Consider the following 12,279-nt stretch of genomic DNA (forward strand, 5'->3'; position numbering starts at 1 on the left):
CGCAGCTCTCGTCAGTCACAGGTGTTCCCTAATCGTGGAAGTCCGAGAAATGCCTTCACTGACCTTGGGGAGGCAGCCTCTGTCACTGGGATATCCTGCAAACCCCCCTAGCATTCCCTGGCACGGAGACATTAGGAAAACCCTCAGGGGAGACGAACTTAGGCTTTCCGTTAGAACCCACACGCTGCCGACCTTTGGTGGAACCTCCCCTCGCTCAGGATTCCGGAACCATTGTCAGTGCGTGGGGGAGCTCGAGAGACAACTCCACGCAGCTCTCTTCAGTCACAGGTTTTCCCTGTTCGGGGAAGTCCGAGAAATACCTTCCCTGACCTTGGGGAGGCAGCCTCTGCCACTGGAATATCCTGCAAACCCCCCTAGCATTCCCTGGCACAGAGACATTAGGAAAACTCTCAGGGGAGACGAGCTTAGGCTTTCCGTTAGAACCCACGCTCTGCCGACCGTTGGTGGAACCTCCCCACGCTCAGGATTCCGGAACCATTGTCAGTGCGTGGGGGAGCTCGAGAGACAACTCCACGCAGCTCTCTTCAGTCACAGGTGTTCCCTGTTCGGGGAAGTCCGAGAAATAACTTCCCTGACTTTGAGGAGGCAGCCTCTGCCACTGGGATATCCTGCAAACCCCCCTTGCATTCCCTGGCACAGAGACATTAGGAAAAACCTCAGGGGAGGCGAGCTTAGGCTTTCCGTTAGAACCCACGAGCTGCCGACCGATGGTGGAACCTCCCCACGCTCAGGATTCCGGAACTATTGTCAGTGCGTGGGGGAGCTCGAGAGACAACTCCACGCAGCTCTCTTCAGTCACAGGTGTTCCCTGTTCAGGGAAGTCCGAGAAATAACTTCCCTGATCTTGGGGAGTCAGCCACTGTCACTGGGATATCCTGCAAACCCCCCTAGCATTTCCTGGCACAGAGACATTATGAAAACCCTCAGGGGAGACGAGCTTAGGCTTTCCGTTAGAACCCACGCTCTGCCGACCGTTGGTGGAACCTCCCCACGCTCAGGATTCCGGAACCATTGTCAGTGCGTGGGGGAGCTCGAGAGACAACTCCACGCAGCTCTCTTCAGTCACAGGTGTTCCCTGTTTGGGGAAGTCCGAGAATTAACTTCCCTGACTTTGTGGAGGCAGCCTCTGCCACTGGGATATCCTGCAAACCCCCCTAGCATTTCCTGGCACAAGGACATTATGAAAACGCTCAGGGGAGACGAGCTTAAGCATTCCGTTAGAATCCACGCGCTGCCGACCGTTTGTGGAACCTCCCCACGCTCAGGATTCCGGAAACATTGTCAGTGCGTGGGGGAGCTCGAGAGACAACTCCACGCAGCTCTCTTCAGTCACAGGTGCTCCCTGTACGGGGAAGTCCGAGAAATACCTTCCCTGACCTTGGGGAGGCAGCCTCTGTCACTGGGATATCCTGCAAACCCCCCTAGCAGTCCCAGGCACAGAGAAATCAGGAAAACCTTCAGGGGAGACGAGCTTAGGCATTCCGTTAGAACCCACACGCTGCCGACCGTTGGTGGAACCTCCAAACGCTCAGGATTCCGGAACAATTGTCAGTGCGTTGGGGAGCTCCTGAGACAATTCCACTCAGCTCTCTTTAGTCACAGGTGTTCCCTGTTCGGGGAAGTCCGTTATAAATCTTCCCTGACCTTAGGGAGGCAGCCTCTGTCACTGGGATATCCTGCAAACCCCCCTAGCATTCCCTGGCACAGAGACATTAGGAAAACCCTCAGGGGAGACGAGCTTAGGCATTCCGTTAGAATCCACGCGCTGCCGACCTTTGGTGGTACCTCCCCAAGCTCAGGATTCCGGAAACATTGTCAGTGCGTGGGGGAGCTCGAGAGACAACTCCACGCAGCTCTCTTCAGTCACAGGTGTTCCCTGTTCGGAGAAGTCCGAGAAATAACTTCCCTGAACTTGGGGAGGCCGCGTCTGCCACTGGAATATCCTGCAAACCCCCCTAGCATTCCCTGGCACAGAGACATTAGGAAAACTCTCAGGGGAGACGAGCTTAGGCTTTCCGTTAGAACCCACGCTCTGCCGACCGTTGGTGAAACCTCCCCACGCTCAGGATTCCGGAACCATTGTCAGTGCGTGGGGGAGCTCGAGAGAAAACTCCACGCATCTCTCTTCAGTCACAGGTGTTCCCTGTTCGGGGAAGTCCGAGAATTAACTTCCCTGACTTTGGGGAGGCAGCCTCTGCCACTGGGATATCCTGCAAACCCCCCTTGCATTCCCTGGCACCGAGACATTAGGAAAAACCTCAGGGGAGGCGAGCTTAGGCTTTCCGTTAGAACCCACGCGTTGCCGACCGTTGGTCGAACCTCCCCACGCTCAGGATTCCGGAACTATTGTCAGTGCGTGGGGGAGCTCGAGAGACAACTCCACGCAGCTCTCTTCAATCACAGGTGTTCCCTGTTCGGGGAAGTCCGAGAAATAACTTCCCTGATCTTGAGGAGTCAGCCACTGTCACTGAGATATCCTGCAAACCGCCCTAGCATTTCCTGGCACAGAGACATTATGAAAACCCTCAGGGGAGACGAGCTTAGGCATTCCGTTAGAACCCACGCGCTGCCGACCGTTGGTGGAACCTCCCCACGCTCAGGATTCCGGAAAAATTGTCAGTGCGTGGGGGAGCTCGAGAGACAACTCCACGCAGCTCTCTTCAGTCACAGGTGTTCCCTGTTCGGGGAAGTCCGAGAAATACTTTCCCTGACCTTGGGGAGGCAGCCTCTGTCTCTGGGATATACTGCAAACCCCCCTAGCAGTCCCAGGGACAGAGAAATCAGGAAAACCCTCAGGGGAGACGAGCTTATGCATTCCATTCGAACGCAAGCGCTGCCGACCGTTGGTGGAACCTCCAAACGCTCAGGATTCCGGAACAATTGTCAGTGCGTGGGGGAGCTCGTGAGACAAATCCACGCAGCTCTCTTTAGTCACAGGTGTTCCCTGTTCGGGGAAGTCTGAGAAAAACTTTTCCTGACCTTGGGGAGGCAGACTCTGACACTGGGATATACTGCAAAACCCTCTAGCATTCCCTGGCACAGAGACATTAGGAAAACCCTCATGGGAGACGAGCTTAAGCATTCCGCTAGAACCCACGCGATGCCGACCGTTGGTGGAACCTCCCCACGCTCAGGATTCCGGAACAATTGTCAGTGCGTGGGGGAGCTCGAGAGACAACTCCACGAAGCTCTCTTCAGTCACAGATGTTCCCTGTTCGGGGAAGTCCGAGAAATACCTTCCCTGACCTTGGGGAGGCAGCCTCTGTCACTGGGATATCCTGCAAACCCCCCTAGCAGTCCCAGGCACAGAGAAATCAGGAAAACCCTCAGGGGAGACGAGCTTATGCATTCCATTAGAACGCAAGCGCTGCCGACCGTTGGTGGAACCTCCCCACGCTCAGGATTCCGGAACCATTGTCAGTGCGTGGGGGAGATCGAGAGACAACTCCACGCAGCTCTCCCAAGTCACAGGTTTTCCCTGTTCGAGGAAGTCCGGGAAATACCTTCCCTGACCTTGGGGAGGCAGCCTCTGTCACTGGGATATCCTGCAAACCCCCCTAGCATTCCCTGGCATAGAGACATTAGGAAAACTCTCAGGGGAGACGAGCTTAAGCATTCCGCTAGAACCCACGCGATGCCGACCGTTGGTGGAACCTCCCCACCCTCAGGATTTTGGAACAATTGTCAGTGCGTGGGGGAGCTCGAGAGACAACTCCACGAAGCTCTCTTCAGTCACAGGTGTTCCCTGTTCGGGGAAGTCCGAGAAATACCTTCCCTGACCTTGGGGAGGCAGCCTCTGTCACTGGGATATCCTGCAAAACCCCCTAGCATTCCCTGCACAGAGATATTAGGAAAAATCCCAGGGGAGACGAGCTTAGGCATTCCGTTAGAATCCACGCGCTGCCGACCGTTGGTGGAACCTTCCCACGCTCAGGATTCCGGAACCACTGTCAGTGTGTGGGGGAGCTCGAGAGACAACTCCACGCAGCTCTCCCAAGTCACAGGTGTTCCCTGTTCGAGGAAGTCCGGGAAATACCTTCCCTGACCTTGGGGAGGCAGCCTCTGTCACTGGGATATTCTACAAACCCCCCTAGCATTCCCTGGCACAGAGATACTAGGAATACCCTCAGGGGAGACGAGCTTAGGCTTTCGGTTAGAACCCACGCGCTGCCGACCGTTGGTGGAACCTCCCCACGCTCAGGTTTCCGGAACCATTGTCAGTGCGTGGGGGAGCTCGATAGACAACTCCACGCAGCTCTCTTCAGTCACAGGTGTTCCCTGTTCGGGGAAGTCCGAGAAATAACTTCCCTAACTTTGGGGAGGCAGCCTCAGACACTGGGATATCCTGCAAACCCCCCTAGCATTCCCAACAGAGAGACATTAGGAAAATACTCACGGGAGACGAGCTTGGGCTTTCCGTTATAACCCGTGCGCTGTCGACCGTTGGTGGAACCTCCCCACGCTCAGGATTCCGGAAAAATTGTCAGTGCGTGGGGGAGCTCGAGAGACAACTCCACGCAGCTCTCTTCATTCGCAGGTGTTCCCTGTTCGGGGAAGTCCGTGATATATCTTCCCTGACCTTGGGGAGGCAGCCTCTGTCACTGGGATATCCTGCAAACCCCAATAGCATTCCCTGGCACAGAGACATTAGGAAAAACCTCAGGGGAGGCGAGCTTAGGCTTTCCGTTAGAACCCACGCGCTGCCGACCGTTGGTGGAACGTCCCCACGCTCAGGATTCCGGAACTATTGTCAGTGCGTGGGGGACCTCGAAAGACAAGTCCACGCAGCTCTCTTCAGTCACAGATGTTCCCTGTTCGGGGAAGTCCGAGAAATAAATTCCCTGATCTTGGGGAGTCAGCCACTGTCACTGGGATATCCTGCAAACCCCCCTAGCAATTCCTGGCACAGAGACATTAGGAAAACCCTCAGGGGATACGAGCTTAGGTTTTCCGTTAGAACCCACGCGCTGCCGACCGTTGGTGGAACCTCCCCACACTCAGGATTCTGGAACCATTGTCAGTGCGTGGGGGAGCTCGAGAGACAACTCCACGCAGCTCTCTTCAGTCACAGGTGTTCCCTCTTCGGGGAAGTCCGTGATATAACATCCCTGACCTTGGGGAGCCATCCTGTGTCTCTGGGATAACCTGCAAACCCCCCTAGCATTCCCTGGCACAGAGACATTAGGAAAACCCTCAGGGGAGACGAGCTTAGGCTTTCCGTTAGAACCCACGCGCTGCCGACCGTTGGTGGAACCTCCCCACGCTCAGGATTCCGGAACCATTGTCAGTGCGTGGGGGAGATCGAGAGACAACTCCACGCAGCTCTCCCAAGTCACAGGTGTTCCCTGTTCGAGGAAGTCCGGGAAATACCTTCCCTGACCTTGGGGAGGCAGCCTATGTCACTGGGATATCCTGCAAACCCCCCTAGCATTCCCTGGCATAGAGACATTAGGAAAACTCTCAGGGGAAACGAGATTAGGCATTCCGTTAGAACCCACGCGCTGCCGACCGTTGGTGGAACCTCCCCACGCTCAGGATTCCGGAACTAGTGTCAGTGCGTGGGGGAGCTCGAGAGAAAACTCCACGCAGCTCTCTTCAGTCACAGGTGTTCCCTGTTCGGGGAAGTCCGAGAAATACCTTCCCTGACCTTGGGGAGGCAGCCTCTGTCACTGGGATATCCTGCAATCCCCCCTAGCATTCCCTGGCATAGAGACATTAGGAAAATCCTCAGGGGAGACGAACTTAGGCTTTCCGTTAGAACCCACGCGCTGCCGACCTTTGGTGGAACCTCACCACGCTCAGGATTCTGGAACCAATGTCAGTGCGTGGGGGAGCTCGAGAGACAACTCCACGCAGCTCTCCTCAGTCACAGGTGTTCCCTGTTCGGGGAAGTCCGTGATATATCTTCCCTGACCTTAGGGAGGCAGCCTCTGTCACTGGGATATCCTGCAAACCCCTCTAGCATTCCCTGGCACAGAGACATTAGGAAAAACCTCAGGGGAGGCGAGCTTAAGCTTTCCGTTAGAACCCACGCGCTGCCGACCGTTGTTGGAACCTCCCCACGCTCAGGATTCCGGAACTATTGTCAGTGCGTGGGGGACCTCGAAAGACAACTCCACGCAGCTCTCTTCAGTCACAGGTGTTCCCTGTTCGGGGAAGTCCGAGAAATAAATTCCCTGATCTTGGGGAGTCAGCCACTGTCACTGGGATATCCTGCAAACCCCCCTAGCATTTCCTGGCACAGAGACATTAGGAAAACCTTCAGGGGAGACGAGCTTAAGCATTCCGTTAGAACCCACGCGCTGCCGACCGTTGGTGGAACCTCCCCAAGCTCAGGATTCCGGAAAAATTGTCAGTGCGTGGGGGAGCTCGAGAGACAACTCCACGCAGCTCTCTTCAGTCACAGGTGTTCCCTGTTCGGGGAAGTCCGAGAAATACCTTTCCTGACCTTGGGGCGGCAGCCTCTGTCACTGGGATATCCTGCAAACCCCCCTAGCATTCCCTGGCTCAGAGATATTGGGAAAAATCTCAGGGGAGACGAGCTTAGGCATTCCGTTAGAACCCACGCGCTGCCGACCGTTGGTGGAACCTTCCCACACTCAGGATTCCGGAACCACTGACAGTGTGTGGGGGAGCTCGAGAGAAACTCCACGCAGCTCTCTTCACTCACCGGTGTTCCCTGTTCGTGGAAGTCCGAGAAACAACTTCCCTGACATTGGGGAGGCAGCCTCTGTCCCTGGGATATCCTGCAAACACCCCTTGAATTCCCTGGCACAGAGACATTAGGAAATCCATAAGGGGAGACGAGCTTAGGCTTTCCGTTAGAACCCACGCGATGCCGACCGTTGGTGGAACCTCCCCACGCTCAGGATTCCGGAACCATTGTCAGTGCGTGGGGGAGCTCGAGAGACATCTCCACGCAGCTCTCTTCAGTCACAGGTGTTCCCTCCTCGGGGAAGTCCGTGATATAACATCCCTGACCTTGGGGAGCCATCCTGTGTCTCTGGGATAACCTGCAAACCCCCCTAGCATTCCCTGGCACAGAGACATTAGGAAAACCCTCAGGGGAGACGAGCTTAGGCTTTCCGTTAGAACCCACGCGCTGCCGACCGTTGGTGGAACCTCCCCACGCTCAGGATTCCGGAACCATTGTCAGTGCGTGGGGGAGATCGAGAGACAACTCCACGCAGCTCTCCCAAGTCACAGGTGTTCCCTGTTCGAGGAAGTCCGGGAAATACCTTCCCTGAATTTGGGGAGGCAGCCTATGTCACTGGGATATCCTGCAAACCCCCCTAGCATTCCCTGGCATAGAGACATTAGGAAATTTCTCAGGGGAAACGAGATTAGGCATTCCGTTAGAACCCACGCGCTGCCGACCGTTGGTGGAACCTCCCCACGCTCAGGATTCCGGAAATAGTGTCAGTGCGTGGGGGAGCTCGAGAGAAAACTCCACGCAGCTCTCTTCAGTCACAGGTGTTCCCTGTTCGGGGAAATCCGAGAAATAACTTCCCTGAACTTGGGGAGGCAGCCTCTGTCACTGCGATATTCTGCAAACTCCCCTAGCATTCCATGGCACAGAGACATTAGGAAAACCCTCAGGGGAGTCGAGCTTAGGCTTTCCGTTAGAACCCACGCGCTGACGATCGTTGGTGTAACCTCCCCACCCTCAGGATTCCGGAACCATTGTCAGTGCGTGGGGGAGCTCGATAGACAACTCCACACAGCTCTCTTCAGTCACAGGTGTTCCCTGTTCGGGGAAGTCCGAGAAAAAACTTCCCTGATCTTTGGGACTCAGCCACTGTCACTGGGATATCCTGCAAAACCCCCTAGCATTCCTAACAGAGAGACATTAGTAAAATACTCACGGGAGACAAGCTTAGGCATTCCGTTAGAACCCGCGCGATGCCGACCGTTGGTGGAACCTCCCCACGCTCAGGATTCCGGTACAATTGTCAGTGCGTGGGGGAGCTCGAGAGACAACTCCACGCAGCTCTCTTCATTCACAGGTGTTCTCTGTTCGGGGAAGTCCGAGAAATACCTTCCCTGACCTTGGGGAGGCAGCCTCTTTCACTGGGATATCCTGCAAACCCCAATAGCATTCCCTGGCACAGAGAAATTAGGAAAACACGCAGGGGAGGCGAGCTTAGGCATTCCGTTAGAACCCACGCGCTGCCGACCGTTGGTGGAACCTCCCCACACTCAGGATTCTGGAACCATTGTCAGTGCGTGGGGGAGCTCGAGAGACAACTCCACGCAGCTCTCTTCAGTCACAGGTGTTCCCTCTTCGGGGAAGTCCGTGATATAACATCCCTGACCTTGGGGAGCCATCCTGTGTCTCTGGGATAACCTGCAAACCCCCCTAGCATTCCCTGGCACAGAAACATTAGGAAAACCCTCAGGGGAGACGAGCTTAGGCTTTCCGTTAGAACCCACGCGCTGCCGACCGTTGGTGGAACCTCCCCACGCTCAGGATTCCGGAACCATTGTCAGTGCGTGGGGGAGATCGAGAGACAACTCCACGCAGCTCTCCCAATTCACAGGTGTTCCATGTTCGGGGAAGTCCGGGAAATACCTTTCCTGATCTTGGGGAGGCAGCCTCTGTCACTGGGATATCCTGCAAACCCCCTAGCATACCCTGGCACAGAGACATTAGGAAAACTCTCAGGGGAAACGAGATTAGGCATTCCGTTAGAACCCACGCGCTGCCGACCGTTGGTGGAACCTCCCCAAGCTCAGGATTCCGGAACCAATTTCAGTGCGTGGGGGAGCTCGAGAGACAACTCCCCGCAGCTCTCTTCAGTCACAAGTGTTCCCTGTTCGGGGAAGTCCGAAAAATAACTTCCCTGATCTTGGGGAGGCAGCCCCTGAAAGTGGGATATTCTGCAAACCCCCCTAGCATTCCCTGGCACATAGACATTAGGAAAACCCTCAGGGGAGACGAAATTAGGCATTCCGTTAGAACCCACGCGCTGCCGACCGTTGGTGGAACCTTCCCACGCTCAGGATTCCGGAACCATTGTCAGTGCGTGGGGGAGCTCGAGAGACAACTCCACGCAGCTCTCTTCACTCACCGGTGTTCCCTGTTCGGGGAAGTCCGAGAAATAACTTCCCTGACCTTGGGGAGGCCGCGTCTGCCACTGGAATATCCTGCAAACCCCCCTAGCATTCCCTGGCACAGAGACATTAGGAAAACTCTCAGGGGAGACGAGCTTAGGCTTTCCGTTAGAACCCACGCTCTGCCGACCGTTGGTGGAACCTCCCCACGCTCAGGATTCCGGAACCATTGTCAGTGCGTGGGGGAGCTCGAGAGACAACTCCACGCAGCTCTCGTCAGTCACAGGTGTTCCCTGTTCGGGGAAGTCCGAGAATTAACTTCCCTGACTTTGGGGAGGCAGCCTCTGCCACTGGGATATCCTGCAAACCCCCCTAGCATTCCCTGGCACAGAGACATTAGGAAAACCCTCAGGGGAGACGAGCTTAGGCATTCCGTTAGAACCCACGCGCTGCCGACCGTTGGTGGAACCTCCCCACGCTCAGGATTCCGGAAAAATTGTCAGTGCGTGGGGGAGCTCGAGAGACAACTCCACGCAGCTCTCTTCAGTCACAGGTGTTCCCTGTTCGGGGAAGTCCGGGAAATACCTTCCCTGACCTTGGGGAGGCAGCCTCTGTCACTGGGATATCCTGCAAACCCCCCTAGCAGTCCCAGGCACAGAGAAATCAGGAAAACCCTCAGGGGAGACGAGCTTAGGCATTCCGTTAGAACCCACGCGCTGCCGACCGTTGGTGGAACCTCCAAACGCTCAGGATTCCGGAACAATTGTCAGTGCGTGGGGGAGCTCGTGAGACAATTCCACGCAGCTCTCTTTAGTCACAGGTGTTCCCTGTTCGGGGAAGTCCGAGAAAAACGTTTCCTGACCTTGGGGAGGCAGAATCTGACACTGGGATATACTGCAAAACCCTCTAGCTTTCCATGGCACAGAGACATTAGGAAAACCCTCATGGGAGACGAGCTTAAGCATTCCGCTAGAACCCACGCGCTGCCGACCGTTGGTGGAACCTCCCCACGCTCAGGATTCCGGAACAAATGTCAGTGCGTGGGGGAGCTCGAGAGACAACTCCACGAAGATCTCTTCAGTCACAGGTGTTCCCTGTTCGGGGAAGTCCGAGAAATACCTTCCCTGACCTTGGGGAGGCAGCCTCTGTCACTGGGATATCCTGCAAACACCCCTTGAATTCCCTGGCACAGAGACATTAGGAAAACCCTCAGGGGAGACGAGCTTAGGCTTTCCGTTAGAACCCACGCGCTGCCGACCGTTGGTGGAACCTCCCCACGCTCAGGATTCCGGAACTAGTGTCAGTGCGTGGGGGAGCTCGAGAGAAAACTCCAAGCAGCTCTCTTCAGTCACAGGTTTTCCCTGTTCGGGGAAGTCCGGGAAAAAGCTTCCCTGACCTTGGGGAGGCAGCCTCTGTCACTGGGATATCCTGCAATCCCCCCTAGCATTCCCTGGCACAGAGACATTAGGAAAATCCTCAGGGGAGACGAGCTTAGGCTTTCCGTTAGAACACACGCGCTGCCGACCTTTGGTGGAACCTCCCCAAGCTCAGGATTCCGGAACCAATATCAGTGCGTGGGAGAGCTCGAGAGACAACTCCACGCAGCTCTCCACAGTCACAGGTGTTCCCTATTCGGGGAAGTCCGTGATAAATCTTCCCATACCTTAGGGAGGCAGCCTCTGTCACTGGGATATCCTGCAAACCCCCCTAGCATTCCCTGGCACAGAGACATTAGGAAAACCCTCAGGGCAGACGAGATTAGGCATTCCGTTAGAATCCACGCGCTGCCGACCTTTGGTGGTACCTCCCCAAGCTCAGGATTCCGGAACCATTGTCAGTGCGTGGGGGAGCTCGAGAGACAACTCCACGCAGCTCTCTTCAGTCACAGGTGTTCCCTGTTCGGGGAAGTCCGAGAAATAACTTCCCTGACCTTGGGGAGGCCGCGTCTGACACTGGAATATCCTGCAAACCCCCCTAGCATTCCCTGGCACAGAGACATTAGGAAAACTCTCAGGGGAGACGAGCTTAGGCTTTCCGTTAGAACCCACGCTCTGCCGACCGTTGGTGGAACCTCCCCACGCTCAGGATTCCGGAACCATTGTCAGTGCGAGGGGGAGCTCGAGAGAAAACTCCACGCAGCTCTATTCAGTCACAGGTGTTCCCTGTTCGGGGAAGTCCGAGAATTAACTTCCCTGACTTTGGGGAGGCAGCCTCTGTCACTGGGATATCCTGCAAACCCCCCTTGCATTCCCTGGCACAGAGACATTAGGAAAAACCTCAGGGGAGGCGAGCTTAGGCTTTCCGTTTGAACCCACGCGCTGCCGACCGTTGGTGGAACCTCCCCACGCTCAGGATTCCGGAAAAATTGTCAGTGCGTGGGGGAGCTCGAGAGACAACTCCACGCAGCTCTCTTCAGTCACAGGTGTTCCCTGTTCGGGGAGTCCGAAAAATACCTTCCCTGACCTTGGGGAGGCAGCCTCTGTCACTGGGATAACCTGCAAACCCCCCTAGCAGTCCCAGGCACAGAGAAATCAGGAAAACCCTCAGGGGAGACGAGCTTAGGCATTCCGTTAGAACCCACGCACTGCCGACCGTTGGTGGAACCTCCAAACGCTCAGGATTCCGGAACAATTGTCAGTGCGTGGGGGAGCTCGTGAGACAATTCCACGCAGCTCTCTTTAGTCACAGGTGTTCCCTGTTCGGGGAAGTCCGAGAAAAACTTTTCCTGACATTGGGGAGGCAGACTCTGACACTGGGATATACTGCAAAACCCTCTAGCATTCCCTGGCACAGAGACATTAGGAAAACCCTCATGGGAGACGAGCTTAAGCATTCCGCTAGAACCCACGCGCTGCCGAACGTTGGTGGAACCTCCCCACGCTCAGGATTCCGGAACAAATGTGAGTGCGTGGGGGAGCTCGAGAGACAACTCCACGAAGCTCTCTTCAGTCACAGGTGTTCCCTGTTCGGGGAAGTCCGAGAAATACCTTCCCTGACCTTGGGGAGGCAGCCTCTGTCACTGGGATATCCTGCAAACCCCCCTAGCATTCCCTGCAGAGAGATATTAGGAAAAATCTCAGGGGAGACGAGCTTAGGCATTCCGTTATAATCCACGCGCTGCCGACCGTTGGTGGAACCTTCCCACACTCAGGATTCCGGAACCACTGTCAGTGTGTGGGGGAGCACGAGAGACAACTCCACGCA

This window comes from Vicugna pacos, unplaced genomic scaffold, assembly GCF_048564905.1.
Source record: "Vicugna pacos unplaced genomic scaffold, VicPac4 SAC-SAT, whole genome shotgun sequence".
Taxonomy (NCBI): Eukaryota; Metazoa; Chordata; class Mammalia; order Artiodactyla; family Camelidae; genus Vicugna; species Vicugna pacos.